At 52.8% G+C, this 27,229-nt stretch overlaps 1 protein-coding gene across 2 annotated transcripts in view; it reads right to left on the minus strand.

Moving 5' to 3' along the window:
* The window catches only part of MESR3 (misexpression suppressor of ras 3), a 54,083-nt gene extending 27,485 nt beyond the window's left edge, over positions 1–26,598 (minus strand). The window contains exon 1 of one of the 2 annotated variants that reach the window (XM_025300461.1): positions 26,131–26,598. The gene's annotated coding sequence lies outside the window, so the exon portion shown is untranslated. Of the gene's footprint in view, positions 1–6,270; positions 6,366–26,130 lie in introns of those variants that run through there. The other variant, XM_025300462.1, reaches the window with a different exon arrangement.
* Between the last annotated feature and the right edge of the window lie 631 nt (positions 26,599–27,229).

Raw genomic sequence — 27,229 nt, forward strand, 5'->3', positions numbered from 1 at the left:
GCGCGCGCGTGAAAGCACCTCCCCTCGCGAAATATTTCGCTTACTCACGAGCTCTCGCTCGTTTTATTTGCGCGACATAAACGCGCGACTTCGTCGCGCGAAGGAGATTTGCCGGTTTATGAATGAACGTCGAGTGCGCGTCAATATCGCGGAGCAGGCAGTCTCTGCGCGGAATAATTACCGGTCGGCTGACGTCATCGCGCCTTATGTAACCGGAAAGTAAGAGAGCGTAGTTACGTGTTTTGTTATTTCGCGACTTTGGCGATAAGATACCGCCTGCGTTTTCAAGCATTTCTGGCATTCCGAATGATTCGATGTTCACCGAATGTCGTCCGCGTATCGATACTGCCGTGCAGCAAGAATCGAGGGAGATCCCCCGTCGGAAAGTGATTTTCCAAGAAGCATCTTTTTCCTATAGTTTTCGTATTTATCGAGAAACGAGTTCTCTAGGAAAGAAAGATGCGCCACGCGGTGGCGGATCGCCCTCTCGCGTATATTTGTTGACAAACAGATTGCTTTGGAAGATAAAAAGCGCGACGCTTCGCCGGCAAATCGTCGATGTGACAATAACGGCGACGTAACATCGCACTCACGTCACGTTTCGTGAACAGCGCAGCGAGGTCCCAGAGAATTTTTGTCAGGGTCCCCGGCGTAATTACGCCAAATAGAGTACACATTTTTAGTCCCTCGTGTCAGAGATCATTTATGCGACCCGACGGAATCGAGGGACGAATCCTCGCCGCTGCGCTCGTAACCGCGGCGCTCTCGAGCGGCGGCAAGCGAGCTTCGCAGATCTCGTTGGAGTATTTCAGCGCGACAATTACGCCCGGCGAGGTCTCGTCCGAGCCAGGCGTCCACCAACGCTCTCGGAGAGCCCGGCGTCTCGTCTGTCGACTAATGAATAAAGCTCGTCTCACAGCGGCGATTGCCCGTGCGATTAAAGCAACAGTGCGATAACCTGTTGCGATTATTAACGTCCCTCCTTCCGCCTCGTCTCTCGCACCTCTCGCGCGTACGTGGCGCGCAAATATTCGTGGCAGCTGCGCGATCAAACGTAAACGCCGAAATTTCGATTACGCCGGCTGAAATCGAATTCTCCGCAGCGACGAAAATCAACGTCGTAGCGCCGCCGAGCGCGCTCGGGCGATTCTAAAACTCGCAGCAGCTCCGATTTCTCTCTCCACCCGCCTGTAAATCACTTGTTCGCAGTTTCTTTAATTGGAACGAGCGAACGCGCCCGTTGCTCGTCCCAAGCAGTTACGACGACGTGTCGCTCGCTCGAGGCGGCGGAAGGAAACGAAAAAAGATTTCCACGCCGGCAAATTGGCCGTGGAGGAGGCTCCTCCTCGGCGACGCTCGTTCGTATTTTTACGACGCACCTCGCCGTCTCTCCTCGCGCCGCGCCGCGCCGCGTGCGAACGGGAAACAGGCGGTCGCTCGTTCCCAGAAAGTCTGATGTCACGTCTCACCTTCCGCCGGTCGAGAGAGCCCCAGGTCGATTCTAAGCGCGCAGGAATACCTGCACGGACGATGATGACATAATGACGCGCGTCAGCCGCGCGCAATTTGCTCCTCGCGGAGATTCGCGCGCGATCGAAGAGGAATTCAATTAACGCGACGCCACGCCAGCGTCGCTGCGTCTTGCCGATTTTTCCCCCGGTGCGACGCGCGTTTTTTAGCGCAGCATGCGCGTGCATTCCAATTAGGAAGCGTGCGTGCGAAAGAAAACGAGACGAGCGCAAGAGTCGCTATGCGCTGATTAAACGTTCGTCTCTCTCCTTCTAATTGCGCGCGACGCGAATGCTTGTCGGTATTTTTAGCAGTAATTAATGTACCCTTCCCTCCCCCCTACCCCCCCCCCCACCCGCCCGACTCGTGACGTTGCACAACGCATAGATCCGCCGACGTGAATGAATGGCAACCGTGACTGACTGAGTTCCCGTCGTCCGTCGCCCGTCTCGATTTGAAAAACCGCTGACGAGTCTTTAATCTAAAATTAATTAATCCGGATTATCGGCACAATCCAGCTCGAGAGCGGCCGGATCGCAGCGGAAAAGGAAACAGCACTCAAGTTCTTTATTCCGTGAGAGCCTCCACAGGTCGGTTCCAGATACTTTCCGGAGAAATATCGGGATTAATGGGCGATTACGCGGGCGAATTACGCGATAGCATTTCCTCAGGGATGATAGTCCTGCTCCGAAGGACTCGCGACCGGGCACAGGACGTCCTCAGAGCGAGACAGTGCCGAACGGACCTGAGAACTTGGCGATTAGTTCCAGCGTTAAAACAGGTTATCGCCGGAGGCAAGGGGGGAAGGGATGGGAAGCCGAAGATGTTGGACCTTGCTTGCCGGAGCTTGCCGCCGCATGACATCATCGTCTCGTATACGAGCAAGTTCTTGCTCACGATCGTTTGCGGCCTCTCAGCTTACGTTGTTAAATCCCGAGGCACCCGACAATACCCGCGACGGTCGCCCAATTGTTGTTTCCCGATGGTGCATTTTATCGTCGGTCTCTCGGCTCTCGTCGCTTGGCTTATTCTCGATTCTTGCGAGTCTCTTGCTCTCGCCGTCGTCGATGGTCGATTGGCCGCCGCGGCCGGCGAGAGAAATCCATGCGATTGGGGAATTGCGGCCACGAATCGTGCGAATTTAGCTGTAATCGACGCCCGAATCATCGGCGAAATCGCGCGGAATTATCCGAAGCGCGTCTTCGGGGTAATGCCGAGTTTCGCATCAGTCAAGGTCTTCGCGACTTGTGCGCTCATTCGGGCCCCGATGACTAATCGCTGAGCGCGCGAGATGCTCATAAAGCGATAATCGATTCGTTCTTTTGCCCGGCGGAATACTTGGCGGCGAGGATGAATAATCGCACGTTGGACGCTGTAACAATGCATCGCAGTTTTACCTGTGTGGAAACGCGAGCCGTTCGGACGGAGCGATCACGTTCAACGAACGTGGCTTATCATTCTCCGAGGAGAAGAATAAATAATACGTGCGTGCTGAGAAACCCGCGTTACGATGCGCGTGCAGTTGTTCGCCACTGCTGCTGCCGTTGCTGCTGCTACTCAGAACTACTGAGAGCTGCATAACAGAAACTTTGGAGCCCTTGGAGGCGTCGCAACTATTAGCGTTAAATGTATGCCGCTAATTCAGGACAGTAAACGTGACTCAGCGTGCAATAATATCCGCGTGAACATTGGGGCAGATGTAATTTTGGTAAATTTAGTCTCACGCACACGTTCAAGCAATCGAGTGAAATAATTGAAGTTTTAATTTTTTTTTTACGCTCAAATTGTAACAGTTCGACAATTTGACAAGAACGATATTTCGATACGTTCCGATATTTTGGTCATTTTTTCGACTTTGACAGGCTGACAATTTGATGGAAGGGGGAACTCGGAATTATGTGTCGTGGTCTGACCGCGCATAGCTGGCGTTTAATGCGGCAGTTTGATTGTAGAGCTCATTTGACTTGTATAATAGTCACGTACAATATTGTTTCACCTTTAGAATCAGACGGACGCATTTGGCGCTAAATGTGCGCTCCGAAGAAGGATCTATATATATATATATATATATATATTAGAGATGTGCGAATCAAGAATTTTTATGTCGAATCGAATCGAATCGAATCTCATTTTTTTAATTCGAATTCAAATCGAATCGAATCTACGAAATTTCATTCGAATTCGAATCGAATCGAATCATTAAAAAATTTAACATGACTATTAAACATGCACATAATGATGGAAGATTTTAATATGAAAGGGGATATTGATATTGTAATATCATCTTACAGTAAAATGTATATTTAAATATTTAAAGTAATTTATAATTAAGTTATTAATTATGAGTTGAGTTAATTACAAGTTAAGGGTTCAAATATACAGGCCCAGATGGCTCGTTTTGTACCTGATGCATGTAAATATCATGCACGTTAATATATTTTATTCGTAATTGAATCTTCGATTCGAAATTTTCGAATCGATATTCGAATATTCGGATTCGAATCATAGGAATTCGGATTTGAATCGAATCGAATTACATTAGATTCGATTCGATTCGATTCGAATTCGAATAGTTCGCACATCTCTAACACATATATATATATATATATATATATATATATAATGTTCGGCGGTATGCCGTGCTTGATCTTATTTAATGGAGACTCAGAATCGTGCGAAAGCCGAGGTTACAGGCCGAATAACTCGCAGACTTCCGTTCAGTCCCTGATGGGCATGAATATTAGAGCCATTCGTAGTGCCCGTCGCTTAATGCGAACCGTGGCAGACGTGACTGCTAAGGATTTTATCTATCCATGCGCACTCTCAGGGTGATCATTTTATGAGCGCCTGGCACATCAGTGTAGCCTGCGCGCACGCTTATTTCCTCGATCGAGTTTGATTTATCTGAAAAGCGATCGCTCAGCGAAGCGACTCGAGCGAGAGGTTTGCGGCATAATAAACGAGAGAGAGAGAGAGAGAGAGAGAGAGAGAGAGAGGGAGGGACCGCGCGATTTTTCCCACGTTGATAATTTCCAAGGTGTACACGCACCGGAACACATACACGTGCGCGCGAATAATCCCTGGGAAAGAAGCGCGCTCGCGAGGACGCCGAGAAATCGGATGCATGAGCGATAAATCGCGCGAAGATGGACTCGATTACGAGGAACTTTATGGCCGAGTTATATTCCGCTCGTTTTCAGTAACGAGACAGAACGAGAAATTCTTCATGGGGTGCCGGTCGGCGTACAGAGAGAGCGTTCTCGAAAGATAGGAATCGCGCGCTGGCTCTCGATAATGGCTCGCGATAACAAAAATGTGAGGGACGGTTATCGTAAACTTTACGAGCGGTCCTGACGCGACGGTCTTGTTGATCGCCGGCGAACAAAACGGCACCGCCGTAATTACCCGGAAAGTTCCTCCGGAAATTTTCCTCAGACGTCACCTTGCCGAGGAGACTCGAAGAGACCAAAAACACGGCTGAGTCCGGACTCGCTCAAACGAACAAAGATCGTCCGATCGTTTTGTTCAACGTCGCGTCCGTGCTTGGGCTCGTTATTATCCGAAGGCGACGCCAGTTACGCTCTTGATGAGTCCGAATTAGGATATTCAGTATTATCTTTGAGAATGTATTTAGCTGAGTTACGGCGTGTGAGAAAAAGGAGAGACGAAGAGGTTCGTGAGTGTTATACGGCAGATATTGTTACGTTGAACGACTCATTTAAATATACTATAGGTATGTCAAGAATGAGAAATTATGCATTTATACTCAATATTTCGGCTATACATAATATATTTCTACATAAAATACATTAGAGTCGATGCAACGAAATGCACACACACACACACACGCATTCGGAAAAATTTTCTTCGCTACGTCGCAGCTCTATCTCGATTTGAAATTAACGAAGATGTCACCGTAAAAGTCGCGTGAGAGCGCGGGATCTCGAGGGAAAGGAAGAAGAAAACCGAAGAAGCAGAAATGTGGACGAAGAAGCAAGAGCGGTAGCGCCGAAGGATCCGAGGGAAAAACGCGTACGAGTGCCAGTTGGCGCGCACGAAGCCTCGCCGTGCGCGTCACACTCGTGTCTATGACGCAAACATGCACCCAGCATCATCTGCTCTCATGCGGTTAACCCAACCGGATATGGCACAGACCCCCAGAGGTTAAGAGACATTAATGGACTAATAGGAACGCTAATGATTCATTAGGCCGGTACGTTAACGTCGACTGACTTTCCGTAGCAATTCACGTGAACCGCAATGTCAACATCCGACGCTATCAAGGTCGAAGACCTCGTCTCGCCGTTTTTCTCTCTCTCTCTCTCTCTCTCTCTCTCCCTCTCCCTCTCCCTCTCTGTCTCTTTATCTTCCGAACGCGCTATCGCCACACGAGCAATTTCGCCGGCGAAAATCGGCTGCAATTTTTAATCGCAATTGCTCGGAAATATCGCGCGATTTTAAGCGGGACTCGAATCTGTGCCGCTTTCGCGGCCCGCCGCGGTCTCCTCTCTTCGTGGAATCTCCTCTCTCGACTTCCGCCTGATAATTCGACCATTCGTCCGACCGTTCGTGTTCCCGCGAGCTCTCGCGCGTTATCGCGCGATTTTTCCTCCACGCGCGGCGCCGTCGTACGCGGACCGTGGAAAAAAACTTTAATGCCGTGTCGTGCCTGCGCACATTAACGGCGTGATATTTATCAAGAAGTACGCTTCTTGCGGACACGCGCTTGCAACCGGTCGGGCCACAAATTGCAGATGCAACCTTGCTCGAGCTCGCCTTCCCACTCGATCTTCCTGTTTCGAAGGAGGTTTCAGGGTCTTGACACTTGACACGTTACCTAAAAGGAAGAAGGACCTTCGTCACGGCGCTGCGGACGAGGAACGAAACGGCGCGTCGTTTATTCGCGCTGCCGAATAACGTCGCGCCGTTTCGTTCCATTTTCGCGATCGCAGTTTTTTTCTTCTTTTAAACAAGCGACGATAGACGCACAACGCAATAAATATTTCTCTTTTTCTCTCTCTCCTTCTCGAGGTGTCAGCCGCGTTTACGACGTGCGATTAAGTCCGTCTCGTAAAAATGTACGAGTGTGCCTGTCGAGTGTTTCCACTATGCGTCACTCTGAGCCTTCGTCCTTCGACGTGCTTTTATTTCGACAGTACCGACGGACAGTACGGCCGTGTGTACACTGACAGTCTCAAAGCGGGCGCGGCTGAGAACGCGGTAGATACTCGACGGAATTTTCGGGAATCCCCCAGAAAGTCTCAGAAAATTCTGTCGTCGGGTCACCGACGGTTGCATTCCGAGGACGCTGCGTCCTCCGAAGGAAAAAGTGTCCCGGCCGGGTTTTGAAAGCGTACTACAGCGCGTGGAATCGCGATGTCACGATCGAGAAAGATCAGTCGTTAGCATTAACTCAATCCTTGACATTTGCCAAGAACCACCACATCCTTTGACTCTCCAAGGAGCGCTTTAATCGCCGGGATCACTATAATAATTGTACAACGCACGGTCGAGTGACTATCGGCCTGCCCATTATGACTTGACAAAAATCGGCGACGTGTTAAATCGCGAAATTGTGAAACGAAAGGCGGATAAAACGCAATCCGGCTGCGGATTATAGCCAGGCGTTTCATACCCGCCTTATGGCGGAAAGGCGCCATGATAATGGCCGACGGACACATAATTGCAAAGCTCCGCTCCAACCGGAGCACCGTCGCTCCGACCCGAATCGCCGTTCGGTTTATCGACACACTTCGATTTCCGAGTGCTCTATTGGCACGTTTCAAATCCTCGTCACGGCGTCACGGCTTTGTTCGCCATATGCGCCACATACCATGCGCGCGCGCGCGCGCGCAGCAACGACGTGTGATACATCGAGTATTATAAAGCGAGAGTGCAACTTCTTGCGGAGCCGCGCTGATCGCGGAGAGCAGGCGCGGCCAGATATTCGCCGGGCGGCGTGACACGGGCCGGAGGCTCGCGACTCGCGGAGATCGGCTCGTAAAAAATTCCATTACGGCACGTAGTTGCCTGCCAGGCGTATTCCCGCCGATTCGTTTGCGGAGAACGAGGAAAGATAATACCTTTTATTTTCGCGCGCGCGCGCCGGCGCAATTTATTTCTCACGTCTCTCGCTGGTCGCCTAGATGCTGCATATGCTGAGCACACGCATACACGAGAAAGAGAACAGAACGGCTTTCGCGGCAAATCGGATTGCCGCAGTCGCATCGCGAAGAATAATTCGCGACGGGGTGCCCCCTCGCGATTACGCGCGCGCGTAATTACGCGCGGATCGCGCGAGACGCGCGTTCGGCCGGCATCGATATGTGCGTGACGATTTTCGCCGGGCTCGTTAATTTCCGACTTTTAAAAGCATCGATTCATCGCCCTGCCCCGCCCCGGGCTTGGCCTCGATCGAAGGCCTCGCGCGGCTACGCGCGCGAGCTTCGTTACAAGAGCGCGTTTATCCGCGTTTTTCGAACGACCTAATTATTCCGTTACTACGCGGCGACTCTTCTCTTCCTTTTCCTCCCTGCTTTTTTGTTCAGCCGAGTGCAGTCGGCGAACTTTGGCCATCACCGCGCGACTTTCAAGAGAGAACAGAGCGTCGTGCTCGTTCTCTCTCTCTCTCTCTCTCTCTCTCTCTCTCTCTTTCTTTCTCGCGCGCGCGTATTGCCTGGGAAAAAGTCGTCTCTTTGAAGTCCCGCGGAAAGTGGAACTCGACGGATCTCCCGCCGCGGACAGGAAGACGACGCGCTTTCTCGGCTACGGAGGACAGTGTAGCCGACTATCTGCCATTGTGCCGCGAGAAACGAGACGCGAACCGGGTTAGAAGCTTTCAGCGAGTCCGAGAGCGAGCGCGCGAGGAAGAAGCGAGCTGCGGGAAATTTAGTGAATTCACGTCAGCCGCTCAATTTCCACGGATATTTCCCGTAACGTTGCTAAAGCGAGACGCGCGGCACAAACGCGCTTCAGCGCGTAATGTGAGACAACAATTCGCAATAGTGAGTTACATTCTTTCCTTACATCAACCGGTGCGTTTAGACGCATCCCCCCGCGTGCGCGCGCGTACGTAACGATTAAAATATCTCGGGCAGTTTGGCCCGACGAGGTGGCACATTTATCGCGGGATCATCCGCGAGTTATTCGTCGACGCCAAATATTTGCGGGCGAGCTCGCCGCGACTCATCGCTCTCATGAATCACCCACCCGGCGCGGCCGGTCCGGTCGGGCCGCGATGGAGAGCGAGCGCTCGAGCGCGGATCGCGCGTATCCCGAATTTCACCTGCCGAGATAAGAATGTGGAGCAGCGCCGGTGAGTGGGAGTGAACCTGTTTTCGTGCGTCTGGCCGATCGAGGGAACGTCCGCGTCGTCTACCGCGCGTAGAATGCGCGAGGCGGAATGAGAAGGAGAAGGAACCGCGCCGAAGGTAGAAGGCCGACGCGGGATTCACCCTGTCACGACTGAAGGATGCGAAGAATGTCGAGGTGAGGACAGACACCGCCGCGCGTGGCGTCTCGGTCAAGCCGACCGAGACGCGGAAAACGCTTGGACTGGACGCTTTCGTTCGCTCGCTCGCTCGCTCGCTCGCAGCGATCACTATGTTGCAACAGCCGGTTGTCGGACTTTTCAATTTCGCCGTACCGTTAGACGGTCGTCCCATTTCAGCGGGAATCGACGGGGCTTCTCGCGCGATTGAAGCGGAAAATCGACGGTCCAACACGCACGCCCGCCTGCCACTTGCCCGGACTCATATTTCGCGGGAGGATCGACGACGACACGGGCCGCCGGGGCTTCGATAACGCCCCGCCGTTAACGGATTACGTCTGTCTACGTTTGTTTGCATCTCATCGCGGAGCTCCTCCATGACTAACTTGCGTTAACAGCCTGAGTTATCTAACTTTGGAGTTTCGTTATCCCCTTGTAGAGGCTATGTACGTGGCTCTCTCTCTCTCTCTCTCTCTCTGTCTGTCTCTCTCTCTCTCTCTCTCTCTGTCTGTCTACCTTTCTGTTTGTGTCTCCGTTATAAACAGAGAAGGCGAACTTAGTTAACCGGGTTCGGTCTTACCCATCTCGCAACAACCGGCCTTACGGCTGACGTTGGCTTACGCCAGCGAGCGTGGATTAACGAGACGCCGCTGCTACCCGGTGTCTCGGCTGAATAGTAAGAAGCGGACGCACGCACGTACGCACGCACGGTTTCTTCACGCAACGTTAGAAAGGAGGAAAGCAATCGTCTCTCTCTCTCTCTCTCTCTCTCTCTCTCTCTCTCTCTCTCTCTCTCTCCCCCTCTCTCTCTCTCTCTCTCTCTCTCTCTCGAGTGTCCTCCCCTTCGCTCTCACTCGCCTCGACACCTGCGTGATTTTCCGCGTGCGTTGTCCCGCGAGGGCCGGCGCCACGCGATCGTCCGCTCCGCCAGTCTCGCGGGTCGCGCGCGCGCGCGCACTGAAATCGATATTCATTAATTTCATTTATCGGACCGCGAATCTCTCCCGGGGAGGTATCGCCTCTCTCGAAAACCGGTTTAATTTCGCGCCGTTTAATCACGCGCGTCCACTCCGCTGGCTCCACTCCGGCAATTATTCCGCGGCGGTCTCGCGTTCGTGAGCGGCCGCTGAAAGAAAGGAAGAGGAGGAGAAAGAGGAAGCGAGCGCGGACGGGCGAAGTCCGGAGGGGCGGCGGGTTTGAAAGAAATTCCGAGAGAAATGTGCAATCGCATACCTACGCCCGGCCGGACGACGCGTCTCGACCTCTTTCGTGTTCCTCTAAGACCAAGCCGGGACAAAAAGGAGCGCGTAACAAATGCCCCGGGCTCTCGGGGGCGCGCGGAGACGCGAGATTTCCGTGGAGAGCGCAATTTTTCACGTTGAGGCGCAGCCGGGTGTGAAATGCGCGGCGCGTGATGTATTAGCGGGCTGCCGCGAGATCGAAAGAGCCTCTCGCGAATCGCGAATCGCACGACGCGCCGAATTATAATGTATTAATCTCCACGTCGCGTCGGAGCGCGCCGGACCTCTCGTTTATTTATCGCTCTCGTTTAATTATCGTTCCATCGTTGCGAGCAATTTGTGACGAGACGCGCCGCCGATATTCGACATTTAATATGTTTCACATTACGGACGTTATTATCGAACATTAATGTCGATTTCCTTCGGACGTGAATGAAGCCTCACACGCAGCTCGTCACACACAACGCGATATCACGTGTATACGCGAGGTGTCTAAATGGAATTGAAACCTACAACAGCCTCGGCAGGCATCGCGCCGGGGAACTAAATCCGGCTGCCGATCGAAAAGTAACGAAATAGACGCGTCGATTCTGCCGCCGGGAGTGATGGGGCCCAGCATTTCGTTGTCAAAGTCGGAGCGACAGTTGAAAGCAATCGCGGCCGCATTCTTCGGCATTGTGCCGCCGCGCCGCGCCGCGCCGCACGCGACACTATTTCCAATAATTGCAAACGTACGGCAGCGGGGAATGTTCAATAATTGTACACGCCGCCATGTATCGACGTGGCCGGGCCGCGCGAAATAAAGAGAGCGCGCTTTATTGCGAGGATACGGCAGGTGACGAGCGCGAGTTGAATGAAAACGAATGTCCGACAAGGGACGAGATCAAACGGATAATTGAAGCTGTTGGTCAGCCGATGGATGACGATCGTAATTTCCTCGCGTGAAAATTCAATAATTATCGTATAGAGAAGAAGAAATATTCAAAAACGGGAGGAGACGGGAGAAAAAGAGCGCCGAGCGCTCTTCATCAACGCTGAGATCAATCGCACGCGACGTCGTTTTCGAGGCATAATTGATCGAACTACCGGCAGCTCGCAGCATTGTCCAATTTTCTCACGGATCCCACAATGATTACTTTCACCGTGGCGATTTTAACACTGCCGGCTGCCATAACGCCGGCAAACAACGAAAGCGTTGCGTAGCAAAGCGCCGAGCGACGGTTTGATTGATGCCCATCGAAGTTTGCGCTCTCTCAATCGATATGGTTGATAACTTTCGCGCTTAATTACGAAGCCCGTTTAATTACGGCCAAAGACGCCAGCTCGTCGACCCGTCCTGGGACTTGTGCGCGCACCGTCGCTGCATCTATCGATTTCTCGCGGCAACGAGCAGACCGGAAGTGGACTCTCCCGCGTCCGCAACGAGGGAGATGCAACTTGGTAATTAACGGAATTGCTCGCGAACGGCGATTTATGTACTTTCCGTTCCGCAGATTTGTCTCTTAACGCCTTCTCGTCCTTCGACGGCGCTTCGACTTAACCAACGACGACACGTCGAGCGTCCTCGTTCTTCCGGGCCACCTTACGCTCGATCTCGGTACGATACTAACGAGACACTCGAAGGATTAATTTCACAAGCCACTGGAGCATGAATGTCTCCTCGTTCATCGCGCGATCGCTCCGACCGATACGTCGGTGCACGATGATCCCCAAAGAGAACGTCCTGTCCTCTGATGAACGGCGCGCGCCCGATAAATCGCTTCCTGAAGAAAGAAACTAGCCGGGCGATTTACAGCCGGCGATTTCGATCGAGAGAAAGGCGAATCTCTCCGCACGTCGCGCATAAATCTTCATTTCGGTGATCGAGCAAGTTGGACTCGTGAGCGACCTCCTCGGCTTCGGCTTCGCCGGGTCGGCCGGTCGCGATTTTCGTGGTCGACGGTCGGTCGCGTTATACCGCGACGGGCGCGTTCCGGCCAAGGAGCGATCCTTCTTCGTTCGTCTCGAGTCCGCTCCCATGTTCCGAGGGGAAAAGGACCACGACATGACGCGAGAGAAAGAGTGAGAGAGAGAGAGAGAGAGAGAGAGAGAGAGAGAGAGAGGAAGGCGAAGAAAAGGAGAAGAAGAAGAGGAGAGAGAAAGGGAGGGAAAGAGAAAATCGTGCGTGACGAAGGGAGAGAAGAGGAGAGGAGAGGAGAGGAGGAGATCGGTCAACGAACCAACTGACCATACTCGAGGCCTTCGGTACCACCTCGTTCTCCCACCGCTTCCTCGTATTACTTCTGGGTAAATTTTTGCATACCGGTCACGGCACCTGAATTTATAAAGCGTCGGCCGGCCGGTTCGTCTCTTTCGCCTCATCACGCTCCTCCTTTCTCTTTCCCGCTCCCCCCCCCTCTCTCTCTCTCTCTCTCTCTCTCTCTCTCTCTCTCTCTCTCTGGCTCCCTCTTTCTCTCACGCCCGCGGAACGCGAGGAAAGCAGCTGAAGATCGCGCGGCGATAGGTGCGCTCGCGCGATCGCTCGCATGTGCTTGCACGAGGACCAAATCAGGATAGCGCAGGATAGCCCGCGAGCTTTCCATCTCCGTCGATCGTGCGAGGATGAAAATGCAAGCTCGCGTTGCGAGTTTCCGTTCTCCCATTTCTCGCGGAGATAGCGCCGTCGACGAGCGAACCTGCGCGCCTACCTCGGTAATTTCACTCGCGATTAACGGTGCACTTTCGTCGTTTCAGCCGCGCATTAACATAATTCATTAATCGACTAATCGGTGCCGCCCCCCGTCGCCCCCGCCGCAGCCGCGAGAAAGTCGCCCGGTCCGGGGCGCCTTGGCTGTTGAGAATTTATCGCGCCATGGCTAAACTGGATTGATAGCGTTTCACTATGCTCGCTTGATAGCGATAAATAGGTACAAACTCGGTTTTCATCGCGGTTACTTATCTCCCTCGCCTCGCCGCGTAAAACCTTCCTGTTTTCTTTCTCTCTCTCTCTCTCTCTCTCTCTCTCTTCCTCGGCGCGCTGTTTATCTTCGCTCGCACTGCTGCTGCTGCTACATCTCCACCGTCTCGCCGCGCCTGTCCTGCTCTCTTTTCAAACTGCACGCGCCAGCGCGAATCCGCGATACCGTACTGCCTCGATCTTCCACGGGCGTGAGATGAGAAAAAGGAGGAGAGAGAAAACGGAGGAAAGAAATGCTCGTGCAATTTCTCTTTCTCTTGGCACAGCTGCGTGTCCTATCTATCTATCCACCTGTCGTTTTCCAATTAGTATACCGGCGCTTTCCGCAGCACTCGTGCCGCGGACGAATCTCTACGTGGTGAACGCCGCGCGTCGCGGACGGCAATTCCCCACGGAAATTCCCCGGGGAGAGGTCGCGATAACGATCCCGAAGAAATCGCACGGCCGTTCGAGCGATCAGTAGCGATTCTCGGCACCTGCGACGACTCTTCAGGGAAGAGTTCGTAGTTCGGCGTTCCGGTGCAGATCGCGTCGCTCGGACGAAAGCCGCGGCGCCGATCGAGCGCCGGCCGGCAGATAAAATCGCCGATGCGGCTGTGATTTCGGGCACGTGTCTCGCGAGTTCGGAGCCGCGAGCGAGAGGAAATCCGGATGAACCGACCGAAGACGGTGAAGTTCTGGATCCTCGATTTCTCTCCGACCGCAAGCACTGCAGGCGCCATGCCTGCAGGGGAAGAAGCGTAGCGCTTCGCGAGCGCTGCACGCACGATTGCGCGCGCGCGCGCGAGTTTACCCCTTGACACAGTTCTCTCCGCGCAGTTCTCTTCGTCTCTTCCTTCTCCTTTTCTTCCTCTCTTTTTTCTCCCTTTCCTGCCTTTTTTCTCCCTTTCTTCGCGCATCAGCTTCATCAGGCGGCGCTGGTGGATATCGAGCTCTCGCGGCTACTAATCTCCTCGGTGACTCGGGTTTCACATTCATTCCCGCGAGAACGGCGGCGAAAAAGCGGGAGAGAAGAAAAACGAGCGGCAGATTTGCCTGTCCGATCGGCGATTTCTACGCGTGCGCCGCATCCGACTTTCTTCTAGGTGACTCGAGCGTCGAATCGTGCTCGGTCACGTTAGCGACTCCGCTTAATTGACTCCGGACGAGATGATCCTCGGATGTCTCCTGCGCTGAGAGAGCGGAACGCGAGACGGTAATGACGCGCGACGTGCAGTTGGGCACGCGGTCAAAGTTCGTCGAGTCGCGGCCGACCGGCTCTAAGTTTTCCTCCGTTTCTTCGTCGTCGATCGCGCCGTGCGCTCGGCGCTCACTCGAGTGGACGTGCATCGTCCCGAGAGAAATATGTAGACATTTAGAGTTCGCGAAACGTCATCGCATCGAAGCTCGACACGATTCTCCCCAACTTGACCGGAATCATCTCGTTGCACGGCCGAGTGCTCTCTCGTACACTTTGGCAAAGTTGTTCCTCGGGATATTGTCCCGATATTCGGACCTCGACGTCGCGTCGCGACTCTCCGGGAAATCGCGGGGCAGTTTCCGATTTTTCAGGAGACAATGCCTGTCCGCGCGGCAAAAGTGGACCTCGGCTCGTGCGACTGAATGGGCAAACCCGACGAGAAGTCGGGTTGACGATAAACGGTATCTCCGTTGTCGCGATCGAAGACACTCGTTCTCTGGACATTCGGCTGTATCGGTTGAGACCGCTTGAGACAATCGAGTACAATCGACCGACAATGAGCGGGAAGCTCCTTCCGGCGATCTTCCGCTGTGCCGCAGCTGCCTTCTCGCTCTGCCTCCTCCCCGAGCAACGGAAAATTCGGTTACACTAACGGAGTTAGTTGTTTCTTTCCGCAAACCCTCGGCTGGTCTCGCGGGCGCGCCGCGAGGCTCGGCGCTTTTCCGCGCCTCTCGTTTGTGACTCGCCCATGCTCTCGCACATGCGTCTCACCGCTGACGCGTTACCTGGAAAACCGACTGCTCCGAGCCGCGTTGAATGGCCAATCGCTCCGCCATTATCCGAGGATTCGATTATCCCGCCGTTAGAGCCGCTCCGCGCAACAGCGTGTCCGTAGACTTTTGATCCGCCGCCGCCGCCGCCGCCGCCGCCGCCGCCGCCGCCGCTGCCGCCGGTGAATCCCGCGACGGCGGGGTGAACGAAGAGCGACGAGCGACGATGGAATCGTTTAACCTTTAAGCACGTGCGCGCGGCCGAGATTTCCATTTCCTACTTAAATGTTATCTGATTACTAGTCACCTGCGCCAGACTCGCGTTTAACAATGTGCATGCACTGTTCGCCCGTGGACGACACGAACTTGCGCACGCGCGCGCGCGGAGTCGGATAATAACTCGCAGCCACGTCGACACGGCGGAGTGTTCGAATTTTCAAAGCGCGACCGGAGCAACGACGATGTCTGAGAACGAGGACGGCAACATTAACAGCAAGCCGGACTCGTCGTCCATTAAGCTTCATTTATAGGCCCGAGAGAGTTCACGTATAATCGAGCTGCGTAGAGAAGAGTCAAGTGGATCGGCGCACAGTGGGGCCAAATGACATTTTTTGGTTGAAAATTCTCTAGAGACCTGAATTTCCGACCGATCATCGATACCATAGATGATGAGGTTGATCCTGAATAAATTCCAAAGAGATCTGTCTAGCCGAAATTTTGAAAAAATTGTCGGTTTAGAGTTCATGGGTTTAGGGTTTGTCTTAAAACTTTATCGTTTAAAGTACAGTGTCTTGGGTCTAGCTATGGCTAGATTGGGTTCTTGGACTATTTAGGGCTCTTAATATATACGGCTTCATGCATCCACGAGCTAAAAAATTCTCGGATTGATAGATTCCTTCCTAGGTTGATGGGCTTAAGGGGACTGGAGGGTCAGGATTGCTGAAAAATCGTGCTCGCTTTTGACAATATTTTGCGATGAACTGAATAAATGTGCAAGGATGAAAATTTTAGGTAAATTTATACAACATGTGAAGAGTAGGAAAATTTTGGTTATTAACAAATACTCATATAAACATACGATATATATAGCTGAAATATAATACTCTCCTTTTTTTTTCAAGTTGTCGTTTTTGTAGTTATATCTCGGCTCTCGGTGGTCCGATCAGAGCGAATTTTGGCTAAAAATCTTAAGGAGGCTTATCATTATCCGGTGAAGCACTATAAGACAAAATCGAACAAAATGGCAGCTATTATTAGGTAAAAATTCATATTTTTCAGTTCTTTCACAATAAAAAAATTAATATCTCGAAATGAAATATTTTGACGGAGTTGTTCATGGTTCACCTGAGAGCGAGATGAACAAATATTATTGCTTTAAAATTTCAAATCGATACGAAACTCAGTTTCGGAGAAATCACTGCAAAAAGTTGAACAATAAAATTTCAAGAGAAACGCGTTCAAAATTTAAGTGGACGCATATTTATATAAATATTTGTTAATAAACAAAATTTTTCTACTCTTCATATGTTATATAAATATATGAAAAATTTTCATTCTTGCACATTTATTCGGTTCGTCACAAAATATTATCAAAAAACAAGCACGATTTTTCAGTAATCTGACTCTCCAGTCCCCTCAAGACTCAAAATCCCTCGGTTTTGTGCTAAACGGGTCTATATTTGATGTTTTTGTATTTTGGGCATATGAGTGGTTTGGGTTAATGGGTTTCTGCTTCAAGATCGATAAATCTCGAGGTGTCTGTTGATTGGTTTCATAGTTTCAATCCGCTGAATACGCTATTAGATAGAAATAAGTGTCGAATAATGAGTATTTCACAAGTTTCTCGCGTTTAACGATAATTTTTCCCCCTTTGGGGCTAGTAATTGGAGAAAAATTTTTTTTTCAATTTTGGCAAGACAGATCTCTTCGGAATTTATTCAGGATCAACCTCGTCCATTGGTGTATCGACGATCGGTTGGAAATTCAGGTCTCTATAGAGAATTTTGAAGCAAAGAATGTAATCTGGCCCCACTGTGCGCCGGTTCGGCTCAGTAGGCTCGCCGAGAGCGAGAACACCACGAGATTCTTTTTTTCTCTCCTCCTCCCTCCTCGTCCTTTTCCTCGCCCCTAACCGAGGACGAGAAAGAGACGAATTCGTTGGGCAAACAGCGGCCCGCTAGCCGTTGTCGGCCGTCGCGCCGATATCCGACGTTAGAAGAGAAATGTTTACTTTATGTGGTTGTTACGGGCTCGAATGTTAGCCCGTTATCTCGCGGCTCCGCGATATTTGCTGCCCTATGGGCGGTATCTCCTTCCGACAAAATGAAATATACGCCGTGCCGTCGATCGCACCCCGCGCTAGTTACTGCGTGCGCGGTTCCGCGCGTACTCGCGCTCCTCTCGTCGGTATCTCGAATTTACGATAAAGCCCGATACGTGTCGTAACGCGGAAAAGAAAGTACATTCCTGCCGGCAAGGCCCAGCGAGAGCTACCTCGTACTACACGTGTTGCTTCGCGTTTTATCTCATTTTTGCCCCTTTCAATTATCTCCGCTCCATCCCCCGCGCCGCGCCGTATTATCCTCGACGCGTCGATCGTCTCACGGGAAACAATCGATCGCGCGCGACCCCTCGACCTCGACGCGGAAAGAGACCGGTGGCGGCGAACGAGGGACACGGTCTGTATAAACAAATTTATTATTTGCGCAGTGACGCGCGTGCACGTCTGGTAGTAATTAAAATTGCAAATGACTGTAATGGCGTTTCCCGGTAATTACCACCGGAGTTACGACATGGGCAATATTTTTTGCCAGACGCGAGCCCGCCTTCTTGCTCCGAGTGGCAATTGCGTTGATAAGTGTTATCGCGCAAGGTTAAAGGCGCGCGCGAGAGAGAGGCCCTCGAAAGGCGCGAGCGGAACACTCGAGAGGGAAAGAAAAGACGATACTGTGACCGATAAAACAGTCGCGTGCGTTCGGATTAATTGGCGCGCGGCGCAATTCCGCTCATTTCGCAAAATCGCACGGAGGGTAGGAGAATTCCCTCTCACGAGACCTCGCGTCTCATTTTTCCATCCCCGGGCTCGCGTTCTGAAGCTCGAGCTTCGGAGTCCCCGGATCGGAGTCGTTAATTTAGATGGCATAAAATGCAAATGCGCCGCTGGCATTAAAGCACGCTCCAGCCGTGCTCAATGGCTCCGTTCGGAAGACGGTCGTGCAGTCGTTCGATCGGAATAATGATCGCCGTGTGGACCTTTCAGACTCACCGATGACATTCATCCTCCAAACTAGAGATGCCGATTTTTTTTCAAACAGATCGATTTAAAGATCGATTCGAATCACGAAGAAAAAATCGGTTTGTAAAGAATCGATTTCAGAAAATCGATTTGAATCGGTATGCATGTAAAGTGAACTACTCATTAAAGTATACATCTGTCAAATTTCTACACTCTAAAGTAGACCTCATAATTCATATAAAGTTTAATATGAATTAAAGAAATTAAACAGATGGTACTCTTTTAGTACTCTGTGTTGTGCGCGGTCACAATAAGATAGAAAAAGATCTTTAACCCTTTAACTGCTACGGTCGAGATAACTCGAGTGTGGAAAAAAATGGCGATCTTGCTACGATCGAGTTTACTCGATTTGGACTTTCAATGTGTGATACCCATTTAATTTAGTTTGTAAGAAGCATTTGAATTGAATGAGCATATAGTGTCATCTCTTATCATTATAAAATATTCTATATAATTGTAAAAATAACTCAGCAAGGAGAGTCATACTGGTCATTTAATATCTCAGCAGTTAAAGGGTTAAATCTTTATGCTAAGGATTTAATTAGTTTGATTAAGGACATCAATCAAGGGTTTTTAAACGTTATTAAATAAGAAATCACGTTTACTATTAAAATACATATACATATGTATATAATATATACTATTTATTATATGCAGTGGCTGTGATTGGTTCGCGCTGATTGGTTCCGTTCCGCTGAAAATTTTCGCCCATGGGACATCGGCTTAGAGGCAACGTAATGTGCATCGTGCAGTCATTAAGTGAGTTCAAATGTTACAATTAAAAAGAATAAAAAGAAGACTATATTACTAGTAGAAATTGCAAAAATCGTGTTGGCGATTTTCAGAATTTACAGATCGATCCTTCCATCGATTCAGTTCCAGAAAATCGATTTGAAAACGATCTTTTAGGCTCCGATTAATCGATCTTCAATTAAATCCATTTAAAATCGGCACCTCTACTCCAAACGCCTCAATCAATCAAGCGTCCCGCTGACGCTCGCGAAGCGATGAGAGGGAAGTCGCGCGACGGCGGCGCGCAGTCCTCGCAGTCCTTCCTCGATCTCGAGACGCGTTCCTCGACTCACCGCGATATCTTATCGACATGAAGCCGAAATTGTACTTGGGCTCGACGCGAGGTCCACCTCTCGTCTGTGACGACGTTAGTCGCGCGAGTACAATAAACTCTGTCAATGTTAGCTTAGGACCGCGCATTGTTAGAAGTTGCGCGCGCGTGCGTTTGTTCATCGCATCAGGGCTATGGCGTCATGATTTCTTAATGTCTCGATAAGCGCGCACGCCGCGCCCATGTTTGCCGTTTCGTGCTCCAACGGCGCACACTGGACCCGGGGTGTACACGTAACCATAGCGCGCCGGCAACGTTAAACGCAATTGCCGCGGATACGCTCGGGAAACAATCGCAATTCCGAGCGCGATCGGCCGTGCCGCGCCGGCCGCGGGCGGGCGGGCGGGCGGGCGGACTGAAACTAACGCTACGGGGATTATCGTCCCGTCCCCCGTGCCCAGGTTATCGCGAAGGGTATCGCTTACCGGTATCGGCGGGCTCGCCGATTATTTCCATCCCCTTGGCGCAGCGCGTGACCGCGACGAGCGCGCGCTAATTAGGCGAAAGAAAAGCGGGAGCCGCGCGGTACAATTAGTTTTCATCGTCGCGGCGGTAGGAAACCCGCTACGATGAATGAGCAGATCGTTAATTACCGTTAATTAGCATCACTGTGACGGCGTATTAACGAACGAGGCGCGCGCGTTAATGGACGACGCGCGATTCCGCTTTCCGCGTTTTGCGGCGCGCGCTCTCCGACGCGAGACATCGGAAGCGGCGATCGCCGTTGATGGCTCGATCAGAGAGCCGGCTGGCTCTGACCGAGCGATTAGTCATCGCAGCGAGAAATCATCGTTGCGTCGCTCGCACGTACCCGCGCGTTTTTCGCGCGAGCAGGTTGCGCGACGCGGATGCGATGATTCCCGCGCGGACGACTGATCGCTCCGACGATCGAGCGACGATCTCTACCCTCGCGATCTCCGCGCGCGTTAATCTTCGAAATTAAATCCGATCTCTCGACGATCAGCACGACGAGCGATGGGGAGCATGGCATGGCTCTTCCGGCTGTTAGCCAGCTCTTTCCCGGGAGCTCTCTCGCGGCGTTTTCACACGTCAGGCTGCTCCGCGTCGGACTTGCCTCCCGCCGATTTTTCTCGCGATTTTTCTCGCGATTTTTCTCGCGATTTTTCTCGCGACGCCAGTCTCGCGAAACACGATCCCCGTCGCCGGCTGCCGGAGCGAGATGGAGTCGCCGCCGATCGCGGACGCGCATGCGGCGAATCGCGTGCGCGCTGCGTGACACCGTGATCTAATTTCCATGTGTGTCGAAGACAGCCGCGGCTTATCGGCGATACGATTCCGCGCGCGCGCGCGTGTCGCTCTCTCGCTCGCGTGTGTGTGTCTTTCCATTCCTTTTCGCAATCCGCGGCTTTCCACGCCGCTGTGCTGCGCGTACATCGAGAGGCTCGATCGATCGTCGCGCGGCCGGTCGTCATGACTTACGCTCTCTCCCTATCTCTCTTTCGCTCTCTCTCTCTCTCTCTCTCTCTCTCTCTCTCTCTCTCTCTCTCTCTCTCTCTCTCTCTCTCTCTCTCTCTCTCTCTCTCTATCTCTCCCTTTTTCACTCTCTTTTACTCTGATCGCGAATGCAAACACGCGAGAGCTCCAATACGGAGAGAGCGCCGGCGAGGATTCGCGTACGATCGAGCGCGGCAATAAATTCGGGAAAACGCGACTCTTCCGCGATCGTTATCGCGACGGCGCCGATAACGCACGCGCGCGTGTGCGCGGAGGAGTCCTCTGCAAAAACCGGCAGATCCTGACGCTCGATGAGCTTTTTATTTGCAAGTGAAATGCGCGGCGGCAGCGGGAGCAGCGTGGCGTGGATTTCAGGTGTTTCCTTTATTTTTCAACGCTCTCTTGTTAACACGCCGCGCCCGGACACACGTCAGCGACAGAGACCGCCTCAAACGCCGGGAATCACGATTTGTATCTCTCTCGTCCGTCTGCCCTTTCTCCTCTCCGAGCGCCTCCAGAAAAGAGGAAAAAAGCAACGAACGAAAGGAGTGAAAAACAAGCGAGGAAGAAAATGTCCAGACGCGCGCCTCGGTTCCGCTTCGAATTCGCCGGGCGAGTTCGCCGCGCCGCGGATCCGCGTTTCGCAAAGCGGCCACGTCGGAGGTGCCGCGGGGGAGCGCGAGCTAAAAATCGCGAATAATATCGCGCGCGCGTCGTGGGAATCGCGGCTGAATTAATTATAGCGACGTACTCGCCGCGTCGTCGCACGGACACGTTCCGATTACGCGAGCGTTTTAATGTGCGCGCCGATCGGTCGTGATAAGGTCGCGCCGCGCTGTGTGTGTGTGCGCGCAGCGGACAATACACGCGCGCACGCTGGGAATAAGAATTGCCACACACGCTGCTCCTTTTTTTTTTTGTTTCCTTCGCTCCTGCCGCCCTTCCATCCGGCGATTTCTCGCGTGCGCGAGTTACGGCTGTATGTCGGGAAACGGACTCACGGTTTCTCCCATACCGTCGTAATTGCTGCATCGGATTGGCCTAACAATTCAGGATACGCGGCCGATTGATTATCTCTCTCTCTCTCCCTGCACTCTCTGTCAGGTTCTCTTTCTCGCCGTTTTCCTCCTTCTTTGCTTCCGCCAGGTCGGCGCGAGTGGTTCGGCGGTCGCGACCAGAGTTTCCCTGCGTCGTGCGACTTAATTGTGGCGCGTTGCGAAACGCGCGCACGCGGAGGCGCGCGGCGAAATGCTCGCGGAAAGATTTACGAGCGAAAAACGGCGGCTGTGCAAAGAGCGCCCGCTCGCTCGCTCGCTCGATTTCCAGCCTCTCGGGGCGCGCGCGAATCGAAACGGAGAGATGCAATTAATGGACTTGTGATCGCGGCGCGCGCGATTCTCGTGTTCGTTACGTTCGCTCGCGAAGGGGAGACGGAGAGGCAGGGAGAAGAAGGAGTCATTCTTGCGCGATAGTAGGATTAAGCGCGAGATATATGTCGCTTGTCGCGAAAAGCGATTAGACGCGCCACTCTCTTGCCAGGGCCAGCGCTATTTCTGATACGTTATCGTCTCCTCGTATCGTTGTGTCCACGATGCGACTCGAAGCGTCGGGCGATTGCGAAATTTATACGTGGCACGTGATGAGGCTTACGAGGAGAATCGCGAGCGTACACGGCGGGGGTACACGACGATAACGACGTTACGCTCGCGAATGCACCGATATTTTCGCATACTTCGATGCCCATCGTCGAAAGCGAATTCGACGATGCGTGACGCGAGGTCGTCGTGAGCCTCGAAAGCAGCGCGACGACGTTACGTGAAAACGACGAACGTTTATTTTGCCAGTTTCGAAACAGCCTTGAAAAGACTTGAAAAGAAGGGACACTCGAGACTCCACCGAGCGTCGTAGTTATCGCGCCGGATCTTCCTCCTGCGTCGAAATTGTTTCTATAAAAGTGGTGTTTAAGCCACCACCAATTCCCTCGTGTCGCAAGACCTCGTATAATTTATTCCGCTAAAATTCTCGCCACGTGCGGGTTCGTGAGTCCACAAAGATAAGAGAACACGTAGCACCGAGCGCGTATCGCCGGGCGAGTCCCGCGCGCGATACGAAAAGTAAACGGATCGACCGGTAGCGATCTCGCGCGAAAAATACTTTCCACGGGAAACTTTTCGCCGCGGCGCTCGTGCGACGTTTCGCACGGATGTCCGGACGAGCCGCAGGATATCCGTTTTCTCACGCCGCTCTCTTGAGAGAGACGCGCGCTTGCGACGAAGACAAGCGACGAAGAAAGCACGACGAGAGCCGATACGCGCGAAAGGGCGGCGATACCAAATCCGGTTTCGGTTTCTCTCCCTCTCCTCCGTGCGCAAAGCGGCGTCCTGTTCGCGCTAAGGTGCCCACATTTCTACCCAGTCACCTGTGTAACGCAGGAAACTGCTTCCTGGTCGCCGGGGTAATGATCTTGACACGGGAGAGTGCAACGTTCCTCGCGAAACGGCCGCTTTTACGTCCGCTCTTGGCCGCGTAACGTAATCGCGACTTAAGCGAGCGATTGCGATTTAACGTCGGCGGGAATCTTCGATCGCGTCGACGCGCGCCTCGGGGCTAAGAAACTGGGTCAGCCGAGGTGAGATCTGAATGCAGCTACATTTCATGAGGAATTTATTATCGGGCGTATTGATGTCGTCCGCTGCGCTCACGCGCTGGACGCGATCAAATTTCTCGCAATTAATAATCCCGCTTCTCGCATCGTTTGATCCTCGCGGAGTCGAGGTAGAACGGGAAGAATGAAGGAAGCCCGCGGTGTGACTAGGAGAGGACTCGTATTCGTTCGTGGTGCGTTGCAAAAGTTTTGACGGTCGCAAAAATGGACTGAGCAATTTTGTGAAAAACGATTTATCCTGCTGAGGCGTCAATCGCCATTGTCTTGCTACTGTCTCTGGCACATTGCGTATTGCAAGTGCTGCCGTAAAAGCGGTGAAAATTTGTGCACACGCTCGGTAAACCGTCCTAAATTCTAAACACGAAGGACTCGGCCGTTCGGCCTCGCGTTCCGCTTGAAAGTCCCGAGTCGCGAGTAATTTTTCACGTTGTCTGGCATAACTACTGGCGCTGTGTGTAAAAAGTGCGCTCCGGGCTTTGCGCGTTCCACAACTCGGTTCGGCTATGGACCGAGAACATGAAGAGGAGCGCATCCGCCCTGAGAACCGCGTCGGTACTTAACCCGATTTAGGACAACGATAGCAGCCCTCGACCTCGCGCGAGGTTACCTCGTCGGAGGTTTCACCGCGATGAAGAGGATCGCATTTCACCGCACCGGAAGAAGCTCCGAAGCACTTGATGCACCTATGTGCACCTGAACGAACGAACGAACGAACGAACGAACGAACGAACGAACGAACGAATGAATGAACGAACGAACGAACGAACGAACGAACCAACGAGCGAACGCGCGTCCACGTCTTCACGTGCAGCCGCGCGCGATGGCGCTCGTTAATTCCCCGTTAACGCACGCTTCGTTATCCTCGTTAGCGGGAAGTACGCGAATGCAGATTTTACGCGGGTCTCTAACGAACTCAGCGGACCGGATACCTTCGATTCCGTGGCTCAAACTCTCGAGTGTCGAGCAGCCGCCTGCCTGTCTGCCTGCTGGTCTGCCTGCCGAGTGGGTGGAACTAATTCGGCGGAGAGCGCAGGACGTCGCAGGTGTTGGCGAGTACCCCAAAATCTTCTTCGTGTCGGTAAAACGCTCAAGTAACGAGAGAGAGAGAGAGAGAGAACGCGTCCGAGCTCGGAACGCAGGATGAACAACGTCCAAGTTTGACGCTGTTTCAGTGAGACGGATCGCCCGGCCGTGTAAACCGCAGAGCCGCGTTTCAACGCGTCGACACACAAAGTTTTAATTCAATCGATGATGGAGGAGGAGTGTACCTCCGTGTGCTCGAGATCGCACACAGTAGCATTGTCGTCTGACGTGCCGTCACGAGACGAGAGTCCAAGCAGCGCGCGGGCGCGAGAGCTGAAGAGACCCGACGAGTCGCAGAAGTGAAGAATTCGAGTGAGTAAATGGCTGATTCACGGCCTGTTCGCGTTTTACAATGGACGCTTCCTATGTATCCTCATGGTACAATAAGCGACACGGTGAGTGTTCATTCGCGGCGGGCCCCGTCGGATTTCTTTTCCTACGCCAACGGATGTCCTGCGTAACTCACACAGGCCGGGTTTTCCTCTTAATGCCCGCGACAGTCGGAATCCTGCCGCGGTCGGATTCGCCGGAAACGATTGCGCGCTCTCCTTTTCGAAACTCGTCTCTTCCGCTCGCGACGACATGCGACACGTTGCCCCTTCGAGCTCGCGCTAAACTTGACTTTAACGTAGGCGGGCGACTGATAACGCTGGAGACAAAGGGGGAATTCTCGGTGGCACATGAAATTTGATTTCGTCTCCTTCAGTCTCTTTGCGCGCGCGCGCGCGCGCGCGCACAGATCCGCATCGAATTTGCCGCGAATAATATGCGAATCACGTACCGTCGCGAACGCATAAATCTACTCCTTGATCGAAGCAACAGACTCTAATTATTAGGTTAGAACAAACGTTGTCCCGGAAGTAACCGATGATTTACCGCCATCTCCGCCATCACATGAAACAAACACACTAATATTTATCGAATGCAACGCTCCTTGCCTCTCTATCATTCTTTTTATCGTACCGTACCGAAAACGTGAATAGGATTTCTCGTCATTTTTTCCCTCGTAGCTGAGGAAGACAGATTGGCTGCTGAGGCAGGTTACCGCTAGCTCGTTACACAACAGACGACGCATGCTCAAAAATATATACCCTTCAGTGAAAAAGAGAGAAAGAAAATTGCAGACAAGCCATATTATAAACGCACAGTTTCACGATATCATTTCGCGTCACTCGCGAAAGCCACGAGCGACGAGCGCGCGATCTAAAAGCATATTCGACTCTTCCGCACAGGAGGAAAGGGCCACCGCAAATTTCTGCCGACGCTGTTTTCGCGACCGCGGCTCGAGATACTCCCTCCCTCCCTCCCCCCTCCCGCCTGCCCGCCCCCCGCGAACGAATAATTCCAGTCCAATTGATACTCACAATTAAGATGACTTGGCGACTGCTTCGAATTCGCTCTCGGAGTTTGTCGTCGGCTGTTCCGCTTCAGACTCGTCGATGGCGCATGGTAATTCGCACTGCGAGGGTCGAATAGACGTGCGGCCAACGCACCCTTAACACGCGACACGCACCCCGTCCGCCTTGCGCTCGCGGCTCGCGCGCATCGGATGTCGAGACGCACTTGGGAACGCTCCGGAATCTCTGCCTCTTCCTCTCGGCAGGTATTTCAGCTGGAGCTCTCGCGCGCTGAAGAATAAACACTCCGGCAGGTGTGTGATCCTCCTTCCTCCTTCTTTTCCCCCTCCCTCGTCTCTCTCTCTCTCTCTCTCTCTCTCTCTCTCTGTCTCTCTTGCCCTCTCTTTCTCTGCGCCTGGCGAGATGGAGAACGACACGAACGAACCGTCGGTCACGAAGGGTGGCGGTCGACTGAGGCTCCTCGGCGTGCACCAGCTCGGCGCACCTCCCGCGCTCGCAGGCTCAGGCTGCTGCGATCGCCGCGCGTTGAGTGCACGTGTGCTCGCGTGGGTGCCCGTGCACTTGCGCGTGCGAGCGTGCGTGCGTGTGTGTGCGTGTGTGAGCGCCGCGGGCACTCGCTCGCGCTCACTCGCGCATGGATGGTACTCGGGCTAATCAGCCGGCACTCGCGTCAATTCCTGCTGTTTCCTCGCGCCCGCGGAACTCCTCTCTCTCTCTCTCTCTCTCTCTCTCGCGGAGAGGTGCGTCGCGGTTGTTCCCCGGTCCCGGCCGCGATCACCACCGTCCTCCGCGCGCTCGGACGACGGCTTTGGCCGAGCGCGAATTCACGGTGGATTTGGGTTACGCTTTAGCGGCGCTTCGTCCGGCAGATTTCCGCGACCGCGGCCGGAGGAGGAAGTCCTTCGTTGATCCGTCGTGTAACCCTCGCGCGCGTTTGTGTCTCGTGGTGGTCTCGAGATGGTAGATGGTACTGTGCACTCGCAGATCGAGGTCAACGTGTCTGCGCCATGACTACGCAAACTGCAGGGTAGAGAGCGCGGATCCGTTCCTCCGCACGTCGCGATCTTCGGAAAAGCGAGACGCTCGGCTTAACTCGCTCTTACAA

This window comes from Harpegnathos saltator, unplaced genomic scaffold (genome assembly GCF_003227715.2).
Source record: "Harpegnathos saltator strain DR-91 unplaced genomic scaffold, Hsal_v8.6 scaffold37, whole genome shotgun sequence".
Lineage (NCBI taxonomy): Eukaryota > Metazoa > Arthropoda > Insecta > Hymenoptera > Formicidae > Harpegnathos > Harpegnathos saltator.